This window comes from Amblyomma maculatum, chromosome 6 (genome assembly GCF_055883805.1).
Source record: "Amblyomma maculatum isolate TAMU_Amacu chromosome 6, ASM5588380v1, whole genome shotgun sequence".
NCBI classification, from domain to species: Eukaryota; Metazoa; Arthropoda; class Arachnida; order Ixodida; family Ixodidae; genus Amblyomma; species Amblyomma maculatum.
Genome location: NC_139349.1, coordinates 134642620 through 134664615, shown reverse-complemented (window position 1 = coordinate 134664615; position 21996 = coordinate 134642620).

Sequence of the window (21996 nt, the reverse complement as noted above, 5' to 3'; positions counted from 1 at the left end):
GTTTCAAATGCTTAAAGGATTTCTAGATTCTGATGCGATGCTTTGGCCTATCGGGTGAGCCATATTGGACGTTCCTGAATCGATTTGAACCACCTAGATTTTTAAAGATATCGATGACATCAGATACGGGGCCGTTTTTCGCTCCACTCAGAGCAAATTTCGCAGCTCAACAGAAATGTCAAACCTTTGAGAGAAGCCGTAGCAACACTAGTATTACATAGTTGCGTAGCGTATGTCGAGTATAATAGCACATTAATTGTAACGCTTAATTAAACATGGTGAATTAATTGCTAATGAACTGGATTTTGTGCGACATCATCGAGTCATATGTCGTTAGATGGCATATGTCAAGTATAATTGCATTGAGCTAATTCTAAATCCTAATTAATTACTGCTAATTAGATAATTGTGAAAAATATTATAATACATGCTACAACTGCAAGTCGAAATCGTTGGATAGCTTATGCCGAGTAGAACAGCACTGGACTAGCTGCACGTCTTAATTACCGCTAACTTGCGGTATTACCTATCCTTTGCGTGGATAAATTAGCTATGTTCTGCGTGGCTTTTGCGTTGTTTACCGTTTGATTTGGATTCTATTCGTCGAGACCATTTCAGCAATATGTGGCTACTTTGTAGATTAAGTTCAATTTTAATCATGATTACTAATCATCAGCAGTTATTCCCTTGTGTATTGCAATAATGGTAATTTAGTACAGTTGTAATCGGTATAAGCTACGCCACGATATATGACATGAAAGGATAGCATACATTTCATGTTTAATCAAAATTGACTGACTATATTGACTAAAGAAAGTGTTGTAGCCGCGGCGAGTGAAGCAGAGGCAGAGCGACTAAGCAACATGTTTATTCGGCATGCTGGGCCGTACAGATTAAGAGACCCGCACGAGCGATCTGCGCGCTGACTTCCTAACAGTCCACGCTCCCCCTCACGGCGTTGCCATTCACACACGTCACAGCATCACGTGACACTACATACCAATCGCGCACAATGCGATCACATGATACTTCATTCCCTTTCCCCCTAACTGTTTTACACCAGCTCTATGGGGTATAACGCTCAGGAGGCTTCCGAGAACGAGCACTGCGCCGAAGAGGTGGCGTGTCCGGAGGTGGCGCATGCTCCCGGAGCGGTGGTGCAGGCAGCGTGGACCTTGCAGGCGAACTGGCGTTCTGTCCCCGCAACGTAGATGCTTGGGCAGGCTGTGGTGCTGAGGAATCCTGTGGCTCAGACGTATCTAAGGAAGGGGTCTTAGTAGACGACTCTTCCGTTACAGAATCAGGCATAGAACTAGGCACAGAAGGATACACAGTTGGCCCGGATTCAACACTTTGAAACGAACACGGACGTAGGTTGTCAGCATGCACAAACCTCTGTTCCTGCCCTATTCTAACATTGTAGGTGGACGCACTGCACCGCTGTTCTATAACGCCTCGCAACCACTTCGATTCCCCAGGACGTAGTCCTTGGACGAGCACATGGTCGCCTTCCTCAAATGATCTCCATGACCGCCCACTCTCGTTAGCCTTCTTTTTCGTCTGGTAGAACCTGTCGTCCATACGTTTTTCCAAGTTCGGTTGGAGAAAGGTCAGGCGTGTGCGCGGCTTCCATGACAGAAACAATTCCGCGGGTGTCAGCCCCGTGGTTGCGGTTGGTGTGTTTCGGTACGTGAACAGAAATTGGTCAACCCGATGTTGCAAGGTTTTCTTGATCCCTGTTCTTCTCTCGTCGAGAACCTGTCGCAAAAGGTCCCGCTTAATGGTCTGTACGTACCGCTCTGCGCTTCCATTTGATGCGGGGTGGTACGGTGGCGTCCTGGTATACCGCACCCCATTCCTGCGGAGAAAGTCTGCGAAATTCTTGGCACAGAACTGTGGACCATTGTCCGTAACTACTTCTTCTGGCAGGCCGTAGGACGCAAAGACACTCCGTAGCTTTTCAATGGTCTTGTCGGTAGAGGTGGATGGCATGACGAACACAGCTGTCCACTTGGAATGCACATCCACTAGGACTAGGAGCCACTGGTTATCGGTAAAAGCAAAGTCCAGATGGATTCTTTGCCATCTGCGAGTTGGCCAACCCCAAGTTATCAGTGGAATACGTGGCGGATCATTTTGTGTTAACTGACACGTGTCACAGCTTTTCACCATCTGCTCAATGTCCTCCGTGAGCTGAGGCCACCACACAAAGCTACGGGCGAGCATTTTCATGCGCGTCTTCCCGGGGTGTCCTTCGTGCAAAAGATGCAACACCTGTTTGCGCAACCCACGAGGTATAATCACTCGATTTCCCCATGTAACACACTGCTGATCTACAGATAGCTCATGTCGACGAATTAAATAAGGCATTAACTCATCATCTTTAACATGCGGCGGCCAACCACTCATAGTATAACACAGCACTTTCGACAATACTCTGTCAGTTCGAGTGCACTTCTGAATTTCAACAGCAGACAATGGCACTTCATCAACAACTGAAAAGAAATGTGCATAATCCGAGACATCATTGCGATTTGCAAGTGGTAACCTTGAAAAACCGTCAGCATTTCCAACCTCTCGACCTTTGCGGTAAACCCAACGATAATCGTACGCTGCAAGCAGTAAAGCCCAGCGCTGCATGCGGCTGCTGTCATCACTGGTACGGGCTTACCATGAGCGAGCAAGCCTACCAATGGCTGATGGTCGGAGTAAATCTCAAAGCGATGCCCGAACAGATATTTGTGGAACTTTTTCAGCCCAAAAACAACAGCCAAGGCTTCTTTTTCGATGTGAGCATACCCCTGCTCTGCTTTACTTAACGTTCTGGAAGCATAGGCAATTGGCCTTTCGTCGCTTCCAATCTTATGAAAAAGAATGGCTCCTACGCCGTAAGCCGAAGCGTCGCACACTAGTCCTATCGGCTTTTTCTGGTCGTAGTATGTCAGCACATTGCTTTGTGTCAACCAGCTCTTACTTTCTTGAAACGCTTGCTCAGCTTCCTGTGACCACTGAAATCCCTTTTCTTTTTTTAGAGCATTATACAGAGGCTTAAGCTTAGCTGACATGTTCGGTACAAACTTCCCGTAGAAGTTAATCAAGCCCAGGTAAGCTCGCAACTGTGCCGCATCTTTTGGACTTGGTGCCTCTTTTATCGCTTTCACCTTTTCATCTGATGACCGAACGCCCTTGTCGTCCAGAATGTGGCCTAGGTAAGAGACAGATGTCTGAAAGAATTTACACTTTTCCTTTTGCAATCGCAAGCCTCTTTCTAGAAAACGTGCCAACACCCTTTCCACTCGATGAAAACATTCGTCAAATGTTGAACCTGCGATAAGCACATCATCCAAGTAGCAGCTTACCCGCTCAAGCCCTTTTAACACATCATCCATGACAGACTGAAAAATAGCAGGTGCACTTGTGATGCCATAGGGCAAGCGCGTGTACTTGAAAAGCCCCAGGTGTGTATTGACAACCACCATCGATTGTGCCTCCGGATGCAGTTCCAGCTGTTGGTACGCTGTCGACAAATCAAGCACTGTGAAATACTTGCATCCTGACAACTTTGCAAACAAATCTTCCATCACGGGAAGTGGATAATGGTCAGTTCGCAGGCACGGATTCAATGTAACCTTGAAGTCCCCACACACTCTTTGTTGTTCGCCTTAGGCACAGCAACTAGGGGCGTCGCCCAGTCGCTTTTCTGTACAGGGACTAACACTCCCCTGTTCACAAGAGACTGCAATTCAAGCGACACGGTTTCCCTCAAAGAAAATGGCACCTGTCGCGCTTTGCAAAGTACGGGGTTGCTCCCCTCCTTCAAAACCAGCCTGACTGGACTACCTTTGATCAGCCCCAGAGTGGGCTCGAACACCTTTGCGTACTCAAGTAGCGCCGCAACTTTGTCTAAACACACGCCATGCACACTTGACCAGTCTAGCTTAAGAGCCTCCAGCCAGTCAAGCCCTAGCAACGCAATGTCGCTATTGTTGTCGGTTTTAACGACAATGAGCGGAAGTTGCTTGCACTGACCATTATGTTCGACTGGAACCGTCAACTTCCCTGTGACTGTTAGCGGCGACCCACCGTATGTCCTCAGCTTTATGTGGCAAGGCTCTTTAGGTAGACTGGGCCACAGTTTTCTGTATAGCGTTTCTGGCACAATGGAAACAGACGCACCCGTGTCTATTTGCATGTTAACATCCTTCTTGGCTACCTTGAGACAGATTTCATAATGCCCTGGGCGTTCTGCACAAGAATAGACATTGTACAACAACACTTGGTCACAATCCGCGTCCTCCACAGCTATCGAATTAGCCGCGTCTCTAGACTTGAACTTGCACATTTTCGCCAAGTGTCCGTAACGCTTGCATGCACGACAACGATACTTGCGAAATTTGCAGTTCGATGCTTCATGCGCTGAGCCACACCGAAAACAGACCGGCGATTCAGACACTCGGTCCCTTGCTAGTCCTGCACCGGTTGAACGCTGCTGCTGGCGTTTCCCACCGCCTGGCTTATGACGTACGGCGTCGACTGTACCTTGCGTCCCGGTCGGTTGAAATTCCCGACTTTCCTTCCGCGCTAGCTCGATGCTTTTCGCAACGTCGCAGGCGTCCGAAAACGTCAACTTGCTTCTCTTCAGCAACTCTGCTTGCGTTGCGCTGTCGCAGAGGCCCACTACAAAGCGGCCTCGAAGAGCCTCATCGAGGAATTCCCCGAATTCGCATGAAGCTGCCAAACGCCTCAACTCCACTGCATATGCTGCTATGGACTCTCCCTGATGCTGGTACCGCCGATTAAACTTGAATCGTTCTGCTATGACCATGGGCTTTGGGGTGAAATGACTTCCCAGCACTTCTACGAATTCCGCATAAGTCTTGTCCTCTGGCGTTTTAGGCTCTAGCAAAGTCTTCAGCGTCTTGTAAGCCCTCTTGCCTATTGCCGTAATAAACATCGAGACCTTGAGGTCGTCGCTCACCTGGGAGGCCTTCAGGAAGTGCTCGAACCTTTCCACGTAGGACCCAAAATCCTCGTCTCCGTCCTCGACGAACTGGTCGAAACTTCCAAGCGTTGCCATCCCTGTGCCTCGCCCAAACGCTCTCCACGAACGCCGGTGCTTCCACGCACGCCGCGATGAGTTTCACGCAGTACAGCAGGATCACGAACGCCGCGATGCGTTTTACGTAGTCCAGCGGGATCACGAACGCCGCGATGCGTTTTACGTAGTCCAGCGGGATCCCATCCTCGTCGCCAATTATGTTGTAGCCGCGGCGAGCGAAGCAGAGGCAGAGCGACTAAGCAACATGTTTATTCGGCATGCTGGGCCGTACAGATTAAGAGACCCGCACGAGCGATCTGCGCGCTGACTTCCTAACAGTCCACGCTCCCCCTCACGGCGTTGCCATTCACACACGTCACAGCATCACGTGACACTACATACCAATCGCGCACAATGCGATCACATGATACTTCAGAAAGAAAGGAGCTTTAATAATTTTAGTAATTTTAATCGCGTGTATACAGTGAATATTGTTTTCATCACGTACGCAGGTAATGAAGCAATTAGCTTGTACTATTGACATTGTCCAGGGGAATGAAAACATGTTCATGGGTTACCCGCTCCCCACAATCTGTGTACTGCAGCAACGTCACGGAAGGCCACCGCTGTACTGCAGAGCCCTTGCCATTGCACTTCTAAGTGGCAAGACCCTCTGTAGAATACAAGTTGGGTTAGGAAGTAATATCTGTTCTGGAGTAGTAAAACTTCGTTCCCTCAAATGTTTAATACTTCTCCCTGAAAAGTAACTCATTATGCTCCACTCTGCACTTAGTGTGTAGAGTGTTTCCGTTATTTGGAGCACTAAAGTGGTCATTTTTTGTACCTACGACACAGGTTCAGCCACCTCTTCGAGGGAAGCGAACTTCTGCTGGTATTCATTGCGAGTCCTCGATTTAGGGCTAAGTGGGTGACTAGTGAAGGGCGACGCCAGGAGGTCAACGCAAAATGCTGAAATCGGATGTTCCTGAGAAATCACGACGACTTTTCCAGCTTTTCTTTGTCCCTGCTCGCAATTCGTAAGCGCAGGGCCAGCAGCAAGGAAGCTCGGCGCTTTTTAGAAGGCTGCAGCTTTGAAGCCTTGCGCAACCGTGAGCTGGTGTGCAAGGTTTCCATTCGCTATAATACTGCACTTATCTCCAGTGCGTATATTGTGAGAGTGTTGAGCGTAGCTACGCACCTCTGCACGAACAAATGCGGGAGTTTAATTAGCGACGGTAACATGGAAAAACAGCCCCCCTTGAAAATTAACGTTTAGCGGTATATCACGCAATCCGCAGTTTCTCTGTCGCCTCCGTACACTTGTGTTATATTGTTAGGGGCGTGGAAGAAGAAGCGAGCACTGGCGCGGGCATTCGCGCTCGCGCTAGGTCCGCCATCATTCATAAAACGTCATATACTATCGCCATCAGTCATGTCCTGTTTCCTTTCTTCATCGGCTTGCCGCCCAGTAACAATATGATTAAACTGTTCAAAGAAATGTAACGCAAAATTAATCCATTACTTTTCTGTATTGTTCAGTTATTTTTGCGGGGCTGTAAATTACATTTCAGATCCAGTAATCGTAATTGTAATCGGTTACGTAATTTCTGTAACGTGCGTGTAAAATTCTGCGCTCATGGGGGACCGCCCTTCTTTTATGACCTTATCTGCGTTTGCTTACGAACTGTGGAAAAGTTTTGCGTCGTTTTCCGCCAATTCCTATATTCAGTGGTTTCGGTAAAGAGAGGCGGAGGGAAAGGGTCGGGACGGAGGCAACATTCAAATGGCGTAATTGAAAAAAATTGTCAAATTAGTAAAAAAATCTATTCTCGGCGGCATCACAGAGGTCCCCCAATCTCAAATAGTCCTATCTCTTTCTTCCGCTTTAGAAGAGGGAAATAGGACTAGCCACAGTGCCTCTCGGTCTCCTGCTACCTCCAGGCCTGAGTGTTACAGGGGAGTGTTCTGTGAAACTAATGGTGATACATTAGTGTCGCGTGAATCTCATTTATTGCATTTACAGCGCTTAAAATAAAATGGTGTATAGTCTAGCAGAGCAGAGAAGGTGAGGAAAAAGACCACCATGTGACGGGAAAGCGGAACGGCCTACAAGCGTATAGCTCAGGACCCCTATTTTCCTGAATCTTGCCCTGCTTTAGTGTATTCGTTCATATGTCCTAGCGTAGTCGCTGCATTTCATTCGCATCGTGCGAATAACCGCATTTCTCCTGGACATCGTGAAATTCAGATCCAGTACGACGTCCGTCAAGGTCATATCATGCAATATTTTAACGGTGTTTTTTTTTCTCAATTGTCGGCTGCGAACGGCCGCGATACAGCGGCACTCATTGGCAACCGCGAACGCTGCAGAAAATACCACTAGAGAATGTTTTCTGCCTCTCCGCACTCAACCTAATGTATTCTAAGGAAGTGAAACTGGAAGACTTCTTCTCAACATGGACTTAAAAGAGCAAAAGAATTCAGAGTAAAAGAAGTTATCTACGTAGACGCTGCAAGCGGCCGATCAGGGGCGGCAGTCGCCGCGGCAGTCGATGGTAGCGGCGCACCAGTCGTCTCCGCCACCATCCGAAGCAGAAACATAGACACGGCTGAAGAGGTCGCAATAGCGCTCGTTTGCGTCGGAACGAAGCCTAGATTGATCTTTAGCGACAGTAAAACTTCTCTCTAGATTATCGGAAAAGGCAGGGTCTCTCAAGAAGCCGCCCGAATTCTAACAGCTATAGCTAAAATCGATCGCAAAATCACCCTAATTTGGGTCCCAGCACACACGTCCGTCCCCGGCAACGAGGCGGCCCATGGTTTAGCCCGCCGGGCAAACGTGGAGCCGCCCGACTGCCAGGCGATGAAAGAAATTTTGCAAACCTATAAAGAAATAATCGAAAAGTATAGATTAGGAAGATGTCTGATGCCGCCACCGGATCCTAGCTTAAATAATAAAGAGGCCATAGCCTGGCGGCGATAACAAGTAGGAAATTTCCCAAACCCTGTCTGGTTATTTCACACCCAGATAGATGAGAGAAAAAATTATAAATGTAAAGCCTGCGAAGCGAGGGGGACCCTCGGCCATATACTTAGGGAATGCCCTAAGTCTCCGGGCGCTAGGGACAACATCAAAAGTAGAGAAGCTGCGAAGCGACGTCCCCGCTGACCAGCAAAAAGCCGCCCGCCTGGCGGCTGAGGCCGCGAATAACCAATGTATATTCGCCAGTCCTTAGTCGCGGAGGTTCCAGCCCCCGTTCTTCAAGCCTGAGTGCCAGGAGCGGGGAGGTGTAGGGGGCCTCCAAAATCGGTGGCAAATAAAGTTTTAATCAATCAATCAATGGCGTCCGCTCTCTGTTGTATCATCTTACATAATCATAATTCGTTGGCATCCAGATGTAAAATGATGTGAGAAGTAGAGTAACGCAACGCAGCACCTCTTCGGTCCCTGAGTGACACAGTATAGGGAGCTTGCATGAAGCGATGCATGCTAGGTAATCCGCCATGATGTTGTCGTTGACAGCAGACGACGCCGCACGGCACTGCCACGCTGCCTCGTCTACATGGTCGCGTAACGCGCGCAGACGATGCTGGCGCGATCGAACAGGCCGACTGCTGACTCTTCACGACCATGTAGGTAGTTTTCTATTTGCACGTAAAGGAATCCGGATTACTGAAGGCCATTCCTTTTACAACTTTGTCACAGCAGCTTGTCGGACTGCTGCTAAATCTGTTTACATTGGCCATAGAAGCAATTTCTGAGAGAGATAAAACGGTCTTGTCTTACTACGCCACAATCAGGAAATCTCACGTTCACTAAAAAGCTGCATTCTTATGGACAAAGCTGGGGACCGAAAACTCGCCCAGCTGACACGGTCTCCTCAGGGGACACCGAGGAGAGGTGTGGCCCCTTTCGAGACCTCTTCGGTCGGCGGACGAGCCGTTAGGATCGAGCTCCCAGCCGCGGTTCGCGCGGCTCCTGTAGCGGCCGACGACTGGAGTCGAGCGGGTGCAGGCGACTGGCGGATGCCCTTTTACAAGCCCCGGTGCTGCTCCGCGTGGCACCAGCGCATTGAAATCATCCGCGTCAGGCGTGTCCAGACAAGACAACCAGACAACCTGGCGCCTCAGCGACCACCGGCTACCCCGCTGGCGCCATGGAGGCGCACCCTCCTCTCCCCCTCGCACCGCGACAGTTCAACAGACAGATCAACACTACCTAGACTAGGTGATGTTTGACAGATCCGCGACTGCAGACCAGCGCGCTTTTGGCCCGCGGCCAACTACTGCGTCCGGATCGAAGAATACCACCGGTGTTATGGCCCATGACAGAAGACACTTGGTCAGTCAGTGGTCGAGACAAATCGTCGTGGGAGTTCACCGCGTGTTGTGCTCCTCGGCCGGAGGACACGTGGCGGCTTCTCCTTGGCCGAAGTCATTTATTTTGTTCACGTCGTCTCGTCACAAGATGGTCTAAACGGCACCGGCTCCTGACATTTAACAACTGGTGTCAGCGATGGGATTGTGATGCGACATGATCCGCACTTCTAACACGCCGCAACTCATGTTGTAACACTATTGCAGCTATTATTGAGATATAGACTGTGGGCTAACGTTGCTGACATTTTCCCCCTCGGCCCCTGGCAGAGAAGAACACAAGAGTGAAACGTGCCGTCTCCATCCCTCTGAGAAAGACAAAAAAACATGAAGAAATCAGAGGAGGCAGACGTTCAGATTGCCAAGCTGTCACAAAACAATAGTGTAAACTATCATACATGCAACAATTAAAGAACGATCATATTTTCAACATTTTCAGCCTCCCCTACACATAAGCTACAGCGGCGCTTAATTCTCCAGGTAAACCTTGTTTAGGCTTGAGATTCTTGAAGCAGCTCTCAAATTGCGGTCATCTGTGGGAACACTTGACGTCACTCGGCGCCCGTTACGATTCGATCCAAACAAGTAATTTTTTGTTGCAGTTTCTGGCTGCGAGGCCGCCTGAATCGCAGTGCTGACAAAACTCCGCAAGCTAACGAAGAGGAAGACGACCTCCGCTCGCAGCGCACGGCGGGTACGTGCCAATGCTGCGGGCACGCGCGGCTTGATTTGCTCTCGGTAGATGCAGGAAGAACAGCTGACGTGGAAGCCATTCATGGAACCCAGCAAACCACGCCCGAGTACCGCAACGATTGCCATGGAGAGTGAGGACGCTCGTACGTGTCCACGACAGAGCTTCACAACACCGAGCGTGGACAGCGAAGTCGCTCCTGCTGAAGTGCAGCGCTACCTCAGCTCTGCTGCCGATTTCTTCGACGTTGGTCGCAGCGTCAGCGCCTCTGAAGACCCCGGCCCCTCATCGACGCCCTTTCAAGATACCACGCGGCCACTACGTGGTAGCTACCGACCATGGTTTCGTCCTGCCTGGCGGCCAACACAGCCGAGTGCTATTGGCGGTCCCCGACCGTGGAGACCTTTCTTCATGGGTGGGCCCACTCCTACTATGCCGCCGCCGCACAGGTTCCAGCGAGGACAGGGCTGCAGAATGCCCTTCACTGGTCAGTATTATCGCGGCCGAGGTGGCTTGCAACAGCACACGATCCGCGCTCCACAAGCCCAACTGCCGCTTGACAGCCCACGCAACTCATCGGCCACTTGTGGCGTTCAAAATCTTCGATTTCACAGACGCCAAGAAAACACCGTGACGTCGCTGCACACATCATCGCAGAATTCACAGTACCGTCGCTCAGAAAACTCCCCACCGCGGCCCCAGGAGCGGCGGCGTCACCTGCTATACCAGTCACAAGCGCAGAGCGGCCCGGGCAGTACCCCAGGGAGTTCTCAAGTGCAGCAGCGTCGCATTATGCACAGGACTCTTCCACTACGCAAGCCAGTGTCATCAGAAAATGATAGGATTAGCGGCGGTGTAAGCACAGAGCAGCAGCGTCGTCTGTCGCACAGGACACTCCAACCACGCAAGACAGTGTCATCGGCAAATGAAAGGATTAGCGGCGGCGTACGCAAAGAGCAACAGCATCGCCTGCTGCACAGAACTCAAAACTTACGCAAGCCAATGTCATCGGCAAATGCAAGGACTATCAGCGGCGCAAACGAGGAGCACCAGCGTCACCTGCTGCAAAGGACTCTCCAACTAAGCAAGTCAGTGCCATCGGCAAATGAACGGATTAGCGGCGGCGCAAGCAAGGACAAGCGGACGCACAACTTGCGGCGCAGCGTCCTTAGTAAGACTTGCAACAAGCGACAGAGTACGCATCGAAGCGAAGGCGACGAAAGGCGTCGAAGGCGCAGTGAATCTCCAACGAGACGTCGCAGTAAATCGAGAAGGAGACGTCGCAGTACATCGAGGACGAGACGTCGGAGTGAATCTCGGACCAGAAGGCGCCGTTCGGAAACTAAGCTGAACAATTCCGCGACTGCTGCAATGCATACTAGTAGAGTCACGGATGCACCATCCGTTTCTGGCGCCATGATGGACAACAAAGGTCGCACTAAATCACATGACAAGTCGAAACGTTGCACCCACAAGCGCAAGAGGGAGCGCAGTCATTCAGAAGCTGCCAAGTCTCATGCACCTGCTCACTTAAAAACCGACAAGCATCTCAGCAGTGGGCATCAGGTCAAATCAAGGCGCATAGGCAGATTGGAGAAGGGGATCTACTCACACTCTGACGCTGCTTCAAAGCAAGTGGTAGTAAAGAAAGAACCGAAAGATGACTGGTCCCTTACGAAGGTAACAGTGGAAGCCAGCCTAACTCCTGATTATCCACTGCCTTCACCTATGGCTGATATTAGCACGGGAATAACGGAAGAGTGCCCTCCTGGTATTTCTGATGGTAGAGCACAAGTTCCAGAAGCCGATGCAACTAACCGGCCCTGTGGTCGACAAGGTCCAACTGTTCCGCTCCCCACTGCGGACGATGAGAAGACTGGAATGGATGAAATCCAACTCGGCTCACACTATCATGAAGCAGATGAGCGTGCCTCTCGCCCAGAATGCAAGACTCCTCTTGGTCAACCAACGGTCCCATTTATACGAGAGGAAGTTAATAACATGGTCATTCAGTGGTTAATGAATCATTCTGACGGAAATAGTGCAAGTCAAAGCAGCATGCGCGAAGTTCAAGGAGAGAATGTTACGCAAGATTTTGATCTTAACACAGGGACCAGCGGTGAGGAAGGGCCGGCGCCTGCTGCTCAGTGCGCAGCATTAAATTCCTGGGATCAAGAGACAGTGTCAATGCCACCGACACCGTATGGCTATGACGATGACAGTTTACTCGGTGAAAGCAGGTCTGCGCATGCTGATCAGTGTGCAGAATTGAATTCCTGGGAGCGAGAGACTGTATCCATGCCATCGACACCATCTGACAATGACGACGTAATTGTCGTGAATGAGTTCTTTCCCGATCGGCAAGACGTGCCTCTCCAAGCCAGTGCAGGATTTGTGCCCGATTATTTACCTCCGATAGAGGTACGAACGGAATATGAGGCACAGAACATTCAGCAGTCGTCTGTAGCTAGCTTTCCCGTACCCGTCATGAACAGCGCTGATGGTACGCCACTGGACTGCTTGACACTAGCCACTTATACAGCGCTGTATATAATAAGCTTTTGCAGAGACGAGGAAGCGGAGAGGCGGGTCCATGATATTTATACAGTGGGACAACTAAACAGTCACCTTGGGCTGGCATGCGGGGTGCAGGCGCTCAGAGAAGCCCTTGACGCTGTTAACCGAAACCGCACCGAACTAAAGGGTTCGGTCCGCTTCCTTCGAAGGTTAGCGAAGCTTTCTTGGGTGACTCCAGAGGTGGTGTCTACCACAGGTCCAGAGATTGAGAAGCTACGGGAGCTTGTGAGTGAGCAAGTGTGTTAATGCATACTCCGCTTTTAACGCATTTTGCATATTTTTCTCTGTACATGCACTCTTTTCTGCGTATGCCTCAGTTTGCTGTATTTTCTTAATGACCGCGAATATTTTAGTGAAACTAGAGTGTATGCTATATCCAGTGCTATTTTGTCACTTTGCTTTTAGTTATATCTATTTGTGTCAGCAAGCACATTACATTTTCACGCTGTGATCGAAAAATAATTAACTGGCACCGGCAGTAATTCTGAAATCAATATACGTTGTAATTGCGTTTCAGTTATCCAGGCTATATGGGCATGACATGTCGTTTCGGTGCCCGGTCCTATATACGCCCACGCTATGCTATGTCTCTGCTGGGACACACGAATTCTCAGAATTCAGAGGTGCGCGCAGGATGAGCCTATGTGTCCAACGAAACACTCCGACATAAGAAGTACAGGGAGACCTGGGTTCCTACCCTACAACGCGATGGGCAGCTGCAAAGCTGAGCTACGAGAAACAGCTACTCCGTCCGCCCACCTCAACATTAGCCCGTGAGACGCTGACCCTTTCTATGGGTGTGACCATGCGGGGCACCGAGGGACAGCAAATTTACGTCGGCCTTTTGTTGTTCCGCCAGCTTCAATCGCTTCTACTCGAACCTCGAGCGTGACTGGGGCTAGCATACGCGATGAGGTGCGAAAGGCGGAGACAGAAGTGGCGAAACTGAGCGAAGGCAAAGCCCACCCTGGACCTGTATGGTGTCAGGAAGGACGTCATCTACCGGGAACTGCTTTATGGCAACTTCCTGAGCAATGAACTGCTGGCAGAAAGACACTACGGAGAACTGCGGACATTGTCGAAGTAAGGACTAACACGGTTTGGACGGTTCAAAAGCGATAATGATGATGGCGATCATGCTGATGATCGTGTGGCTATCCCTTTGCAACGGAGGAGTGGGCGGCGCCTTGAACCCCAGCCATTTACATCGAAGTGAAGAAACAAGAAAAAAAATACAGACGGTTTAACTCTGGTAATCACGGAATATAGTGCAGCATGCACGGCGTTTTAAGGGGATTGTGTTTGCTGTGTCTCATTATTATTATTTTGTTTTGTTAATCAGACTTCCATGCTTCCAGACCACACATCGCATGTGCTCCACCAATACGATCTTCTTAAAGCAATGATCTTATTAGCGATGGCGTTGGATAAGAATCACACTTTGTACGAAAGCCTGAGCGTTGCTGCTTTCTTGAGCGTTCCGTTGAACGCATCTAAGTTCAACAGCGTTCTATAATTGGTTTACAGGAAAGGAAAGACACAGTATCTGTCCCACTTGTTTCTGTGGACACCTGAAGTTCATCGGAAAGAACAAAGATCAAATCGGCTTCAGACATCGGGATTTTGTTGCTGTTGTTGTTGCGACTGAAGGAAGAAGGAAAAGAAAATTCACGGGCCTGCTTCTCTTTCTTTTGTGATCTTGAATCTTATGTTTTTGTTTAGTTGTCAATTACTTTAATACACTAATTCAGTTTCTGTAGGACATTTGGCAGTCCACACTGAACCCTGGCCAATCCCCCTTCGTGGGTAAGTGCCAAATATCAAGGAAGAAGAAGAAGAAGCTGAGCCACCACCGCTGCCTCGTGCGGACAGAAGAGAAAATAGAAAAGAAAGAAAAAGAAAAGGGAGAGAAAGACGCGCGCCACAACAGCCGTCGTTCACCAGCGAATCGGTAGCGGGTGCAATGACGGCCTGCAACGAGTAAAAATTCGGTGGCATGCTAGCCCCCGCCGCAAGCGGCAGTGACCGACCAGTCCCAGTCCCGTGGGGCCAGGAGGAGCCACCCTCCCGGGATTTTGCGAGAATGCGGGTAGTAGTGCAGCAGCACTAAAACAGGCATGGGGAGGGCGCGTGAGTCACTAAGCTTTTCATCATGCAGTTAGTGTCACTGTGGATTTCAGTCTGCTCTGGCGTCTTCCGGGCCACGTTGGCTTGTTAGCCACCACTATTGGCGAAGTTGGCGTTGGTTGCCGCCGCCGCCGTGTGATGTGCGTTTCCGTCACAGGCGGCGTTCCATGCGAATATCAACAAGTTTCAGGGGCTTTAATTCCAACGCCTGCAGTACAGCGATGTTCTCTCAGTGTTGCGCCACTAACTCCGGGTAGAAGATGACAAAGTGTTCAATGTTCTCCTGCTCCCCACAGCACTTTCCGCAAGGTCCTGCCTGAACTGCCGTAAAAATGTCGAACCGCTGACTGTACAGAAGAATGCACAACATTCCAGCACGGGCCTAAAAGAGAATCGCACTCCAACTGTTGTATACAGCTTGTCCGAGGCTGTACTAGTCTTATATGAGTGCAGTAGAGGAGCAGGGTTAACTGAGCCCATTACTGTGCGCCACTGATCTGCCTCCTTCCGCACATGCTGTGCACCACTCGGAGCCATTTCAGCTCGCTTGCTCCCGTGCCGGTTGCCTCAGCAGGCCGAACGTACGGTGCAATGTCTTTAAGCGCGCGGTTCACGTTGTCCCGCCACCCAAAGACATAGGTATTGGAACCCTCGGAGTCCGCAGACGGCCTTCGTAGTCATAGCCTAATGTGCTCCTCGCGTGCTTCGAACGACGGCCAGCTGAGGTGACCTTGTATGCTCTCGACAGCCACTCATTCGTCCATGGCAGCCTAGGGCCACTCTACCCACTTTGCGCTGGCCGCGTTCTAACCAAGACCATGTTTTGGTCGATAGGAGGAGACATTTCCAAAAATCAATGCAGGCACGTTCACTGCTTTCCAGTGTTTACTGACCAGCAAGTACCTGTTTCTGACCCACAGGCAGTGTCTACGCAAAGGATTTCCGGCCCTCTGGCTGGCTTGCCGAATGTGCTCTTCGTGCGCCTCCAATAGCCATGGCGCGGAGCTGACGAGTACATCTTGTTATTGGTACTCGGTGGCCCTAGGTATACGGTGTCACTGCTGGGCAGGCTCACCTCATCACTTTTGTGTGGGCCCAACCGAGAGCTGCAGCACTGCTGACTTCTTGGTGCTGAACTGCAATCCCAGTCGGTGTGCGCAGATAGTGGCCAGTGTGGTCATCTTCTGGAGCATGCCCACGTTATCTGCTAGCAGCACCTGCAGGTCGTCGGCATAGGCAAGGGCTTGCAGGAACAAAACTTCCGGTGGTCCCTCATATATATAGGGAAACTGGAAACCCAGCTCCAAAGTGGGCTCATACCTGCAACGTACGTACTGTGCATTACATACAGTAACAATGAAAGTGGACATCCATGTTTCAAGCCCCTGTCCACGGGCACGTGCTTCGAACGTGTGCCACCAAAACAGGTCAACTGTGTAGTCGGCACCGCAGGTTGGTCCACACAAGTCGAATTTCAAATTCTGAAAGGCAATTGAAGAGTAGCTCGTAGGAGACACTATTACATACCTTAGCAATATCCAGGAAGCAGCCCACCAGGCTACGAAATTTTTTTCGAGCAATCTGTCATCTGGGTGAGCACGAAGTAATTGTCCTCTAGACGCCGTCTCAAGCGGAAGCCATTTTGCAGTTTGGTGAGCGCGCCAGGGTTCTTTGCCCATCCACTCATTCACGCTTTAAAATGTGCACGAACAGCCGATATAGTACGCTCGTCAGAGTGAGCGACCGATAGCCCCGCATCGCCTCCTTCCTTCGGAACAAGGCTGACCCTTCCACGCTACTAATCCGACGGAATCGAATCGCCGGCGGTTACTCCGGTGAGGATGAATGCGAGCATATCTAGCACAACATAACCGTTTTTTTTTTCCGCTTTTTGTTGCCACACTTGCCGCAATTCCGTTGAACCCCTGAGAGGTGTGCGGCCCAGTGAGCAAGATAGTAGGTCCTCCGCAATGTCCGCGGTGCCCGCACGACCGTTGAAGTGTGTCGGGTTCAGGGGGCGAGCTTCACCGCAGCGGGCTCAGGAGGCGACGATGCATCGAGGCGGAAGACAGCCAGGGAGGATAGGCAAAAAGTAACGTTCATATACACTTTCTACATACTGAAGAAGGTACAAGTCATGAGAGGAAAACGGTGCTATCTGTCCAAACAAAATCCGTCAGTTAAATATGGTTTGCTATCCCCAGTTCCCTAGATGGGGAAACAAAGTTCGTCGTTACTATCCAATCAGTGGGGGCAAGGTATCACTCGAGGTGCCGCCCACTGCCGAGGGTGAACCTCCTTGCACATCTTCCGGTGGCGAGGACAAATCGCTGCTCGGCGACGCGCTTCGTGCCCATTAAGCACAAGAATAGGTGCCGTCGCGGCGCAACGGGGATTAAGGCTCGAAGGGCAGCTGGTCTCTATCCTGAAGGAGGGGGGGGGGGGCTTGAAGGGTTGGTCTTCGCAGCCGGAAACACCTGCCGTCGCCGCCGCTTCGCTGCTTTTGTTCGCGGTCGCTCGCCGGCGTCCGCTAAGTACGCCTGGAGTCTGGCCGGAACTCTGGCCACAACAGTACGCCTCCATTGTCAGCTGCTGAAGTCTGCGCATACCTCGGCCGGAACTCCGGTCACAACACCGTCCACGTGGGCTCCGATCTTCCTGTGAGCTGGACGGGATACAGCGGCATAGGTCTGTCGTAGTGTTCGTAGGCACACTGCAGTGTGTGTGTGTGTGTGTGTGTGTGTGTGTGTGTGTGTGTGTGTGTGTGTGTGTGTGTGTGTGTGTGTGTGTGTGTGTGTGTGTGTGTGTGTGTGTGTGTGTGTGTGTGTGTGTGTGTGTGTGTGTGTGTGTGTGTGTGTGTGTGTGTGTGTGTGTGTGTGTGTGTGTGTGTGTGTGTGTGTGTGTGTGTGTGTGTGTGTGTGTGTGTGTGTGTGTGTGTGTGTGTGTGTGTGTGTGTGTGTGTGTGTGTGTGTGTGTGTGTGTGTGTGTGTGTGTGTGTGTGTGTGTGTGTGTGTGTGTGTGTGTGTGTGTGTGTGTGTGTGTGTGTGTGTGTGTGTGTGTGTGTGTGTGTGTGTGTGTGTGTGTGTGTGTGTGTGTGTGTGTGTGTGTGTGTGTGTGTGTGTGTGTGTGTGTGTGTGTGTGTGTCAGTACGGTACCGTATTTGCCAAAAGTAACAAGGCTGCATGTTTTGCTCCTCACTTGTATTCTAAAGCCAACACTGATTTCCTGAGGATCACAACTTGTTAAGAAGTGAGGACAAGAACTCTCCTTTGCTTGCACAGATTTACAGCTTCAGAAATGATACGAATTCTCTACTACAAGGTTGAGAAACGAAATGAGGTGCCTGGTTCTTATGGCAAAGACGGTACGTGTTGCGATAGATCCCTGACGGGCTGGCCAGTACTTTCGACCCTGATCGTTTTGGCGATGTCTTCCTTATCAAGAGTTGCCATGCACAACAGTGCACAGTCCGATCGGTGTCATAATTAAGGTGACCGCCAGCAGTACGAATTTGCGGCCCCATCCATTTAGTTTTCACCTTGGAGAGCCGATCTGCGAAATTCTTGCTTATTATCGAGAAGTCTGCTCTGGTGTCTAACAAAGTAGTCACTGTGTGCCCGTCGACGACAATGGGAAGGTCTACGCTAACAACGTGATCGGCATGAGGTGGATTCGGAGTTTCGGGTACATGCGGTGGCGGCGGCATCGTAGTCACAGCATCGGGCTGAGTCATCACGGGGAGAGGGGAGGGGGTAAACTGGCACCACTCTGACCTTTGTTTGTGATGGCTATGATCGGCTTGTTGTCATACTGGGTGATCTTGCCCTGGACGATCCCTGCATGACAGCTTGCACTCTATATACGCATTCTATGTTCGCTGGCCCCTCCTCGACGGAGTCGCTTTTCACAGCACGACAGCGTAGACAGTTGGCCCGCTTGTCACATCACCACGCCGTAGACGGTTGGCCTCGCGTGTCAAGTAATTCGCAGCGCGCTTGCATTGTCGCCTGTACCTTGCAGTCCCACCAGCCACTGTGCTGCACGCCTCTCCGAGAGTTCCTCCGCATTTTATATTTCTGCATCAGGTTACGCAGCTCACCGACGAACTCCTTGCTGCGACCAGGTCATGCGCACTCACAGGTTGGCATCGCCGGGCCGGTTCTCGGTTTTCTCTGTGCGCCACGACAAAAGAAAAATGTGAGCGCGATCTTCAGGCGGCTGTGGTCGTTACCTGTACTAAAGATATGCCCTTCTCGCCAATGTGAATTCGGGGCACTTGCCGGGCCAGGTCGTCGGACAACATAGCCAATGCAACTTCGGCTGCTCCAGGCTGAGGTTTAACACCTCGAGGGATAGCACATTGGCTGTTTGCAGCAGGAGTTCGCTTTTGAAGTCTTGGTCTCCATCTAAGGGCTGAATGTAGCCACTTCCAGCCCGTCCAGCGGCCCGCCTCGTCGGAACGCAATGCATAGTGTTGTCGACGAAGACGGCACGCACTTTCGGCCCGTGGACGAAAGTCGCTCAGACCATCTTCAGGGTCCCACTCGAACTCTACAGGGGGTCCTGCTCGGCTGTGGCGCCGTTCTCACGTTACTCGGCTGCTCTTGGTCTTGGACATATCTGGTGAGAGGGTGTGGTGAGAACGACCGACTGGACCATGCCGCCGCCACATGACTCCACTTCATGAGACTACTTTCCTCCTCCGCACAAGAAGCTAAATGCTCAGGAAGCTCGGGACTGGAGGCAACTTCAGACAGATACATTCCCCAATCTCCACAAACACAGTATATTTTTCCCATATAGCCATAAAGGTGAATGTCCATGGTGCGACGATAGGCCCGACACATACCACATCACATGGAGATGCAAGGGCCCGAAATCCCCGGACATCAAAACATATAAAATGAAGGAGCAATGGGAGACCTCTCTGCTCAGCTCGGAGCTTGAACTGCAGCGCGCACTTGTTGCACAGGCTAGAGCGGCAGCCAAGGCCAGTGGAGTTTTGAAATGAAAACACCAATTATTGTAATTTTTCCTCGAGTCTTATTTTCCTGGCTAATAAACGTTTTCTGATATACTACTGCCGCCGAAACGGACCCTTTGGGGCAGTGTGTGTTTTCTACACTGTTCGAGCGTGTGAGAGCCGACAAAAGCAATCTCAGGAAATGATATTGCCGCGTGCCTCGCGGAACCGAGAAAGAAGAGGACGAAATAGTGCAGTGGGTGGAACTGATCGATTCAGTGTTCGCTGCCTTGTACTCGTTATATTTTCTGGTGGAGCAGCCGGGTACGATTTCCCTTTTTGCTGAGTTCAACCCCTCAAGGGCAACCGAGAGCCACCATGGATCCGACACCGGTCCATCGCAGTTGCAGCCGTCGCCTTCGAGGTCAGTCGCCAGAGTTCGGGCCTCTTTCCTACACCCCTGTGGCCAACATGCATAGATCCAACATGAACATTGTGGCTAACGGAGAGTCTTCACCCCAGTTCGTTGTCCTCCAGTCACGAACGCCACCGTCCTTTCATGCGAGCTTTATGAGGACGCTGATGACTGGCTGGACCAATTCGAACGGGTCACCAATTACAAGGGCTGGGATGAGCAAAGGAATCTCTATAATGTGTACTTTGCTCTCGAAGATTCAGCGCGGACGTGTTTCGTGAACCACGAAACGACACTATCAACATATGGGATCCTCTTTCGTCGCCAGCTGTTGGAGACCTACACCGCCAAAGACCGAAGAGAGCGTGCGGAGTCGGCGCTGCAATCTCGCAACCAAGCCCCTAACGAGAGTATTGGAATGTACTACGAGGACATGATCCGCCTTTTTAGGCGTGCTGATCCAAATATGTCAGAGGACAAGAAAGTGCGCCACCTAATGCGCGGGGTGAAACAAGAACTATTTGCTGGGCTTGTGCGCAATCCACCTGGCACGGCATCAGATTTTCTAACGGAGGCCACCACGATAGAACAAACACTTTGACACAGGGCTCAGCACTATAACTGTAACGTGTCCGCCATGTCACCGGTCGCCTATGGTTCCGGCTTCAATGGTTATGATGATGCCTTAAGGGAGCTTATTCGATCTGGGGTCAGAGAAGAGCTGAGACACATTCAGCTACAGGGTCTAACGTCGTCGTCGAGGCTTCCATCACTCGCGGAGGTCGTTCGCGAAGAAGTTAGGCAAACTGTCCTGGAACTGTCTGTGCCTGGTGTGCAGCCACCTCCACCTAGTGTGCCAACGTACGCGTCCGTGCTTCAGCATAATCTCTAGGATCCTCCAAAAGGGAACCCCACTGTGCCTCATCCAAAACAGCACCATTGTGGGTACGACTCTCCCAGAGCCAGAGTGAACACCCCTACTCTTGATCCAAGCCCACGTCATCCTCCTCTTCTAGCCGAGGCACGGTTTCTGAGGACTGATGTCTGGCGTGCCCCTGACAATCGGCCCCTTTGTTACCACTGTGGTGAGGCCGGTCACATGTTAAGGTTGTGTCCGTACCGCCGCGCCGGATTTCGTGGCTTCCATCCGCGTGCACGATGTCCTCGGAGTGGTGAACGACCCCGCGAAATCGAGGAGTACCTGTCGACGCATGCAAATCCTCCAGACGTCCAACAATACGGGTCCCGCGTCATCCCGTTATCGTTCTCCAAGTCCACGGCCCTATACATACCGCACTGGCCGCTCGCCGAGCCCCCGCTCCCAAAGCAGTCGGCAAAACTAGGAACAGCGACCTGCGGAGGTGAGGCCGCTGACGAGTGAAGTGCTGAACATCCTCCATCAAGTTTAGTACAAGATAACGGCTATCAGACGGCGTCATGTAACGATGAACCTGAGTGCGCAGTTTCGGACATACCGGTTTCTATCGACGATTTTCTCATTACAGCTTTAGTTGATACGGGGGCGGACTATTCAGTTATGAGCAGTGGGTTAGCCAGGAAATTGAAGAAAATTTTAACCGAGTGGACTGGGCCTCATATCCGCACTGCAGGGGGACACATTATTATCCCGGCTGGAAGATGCGTTCCGAGAGTTGCAATTGAAGGATTTATTTGTTTGCGACTTCGTCGTTCTTACCCACTGTTCGCGAGACGTCATACTCGGCTTGGACTTCTTAAAGGTTAATGGTGAGATAATTAATTTGCAAGAATCACGAGTGGCGTTTTCCCCGAGCCAAGCCATTGCGAGA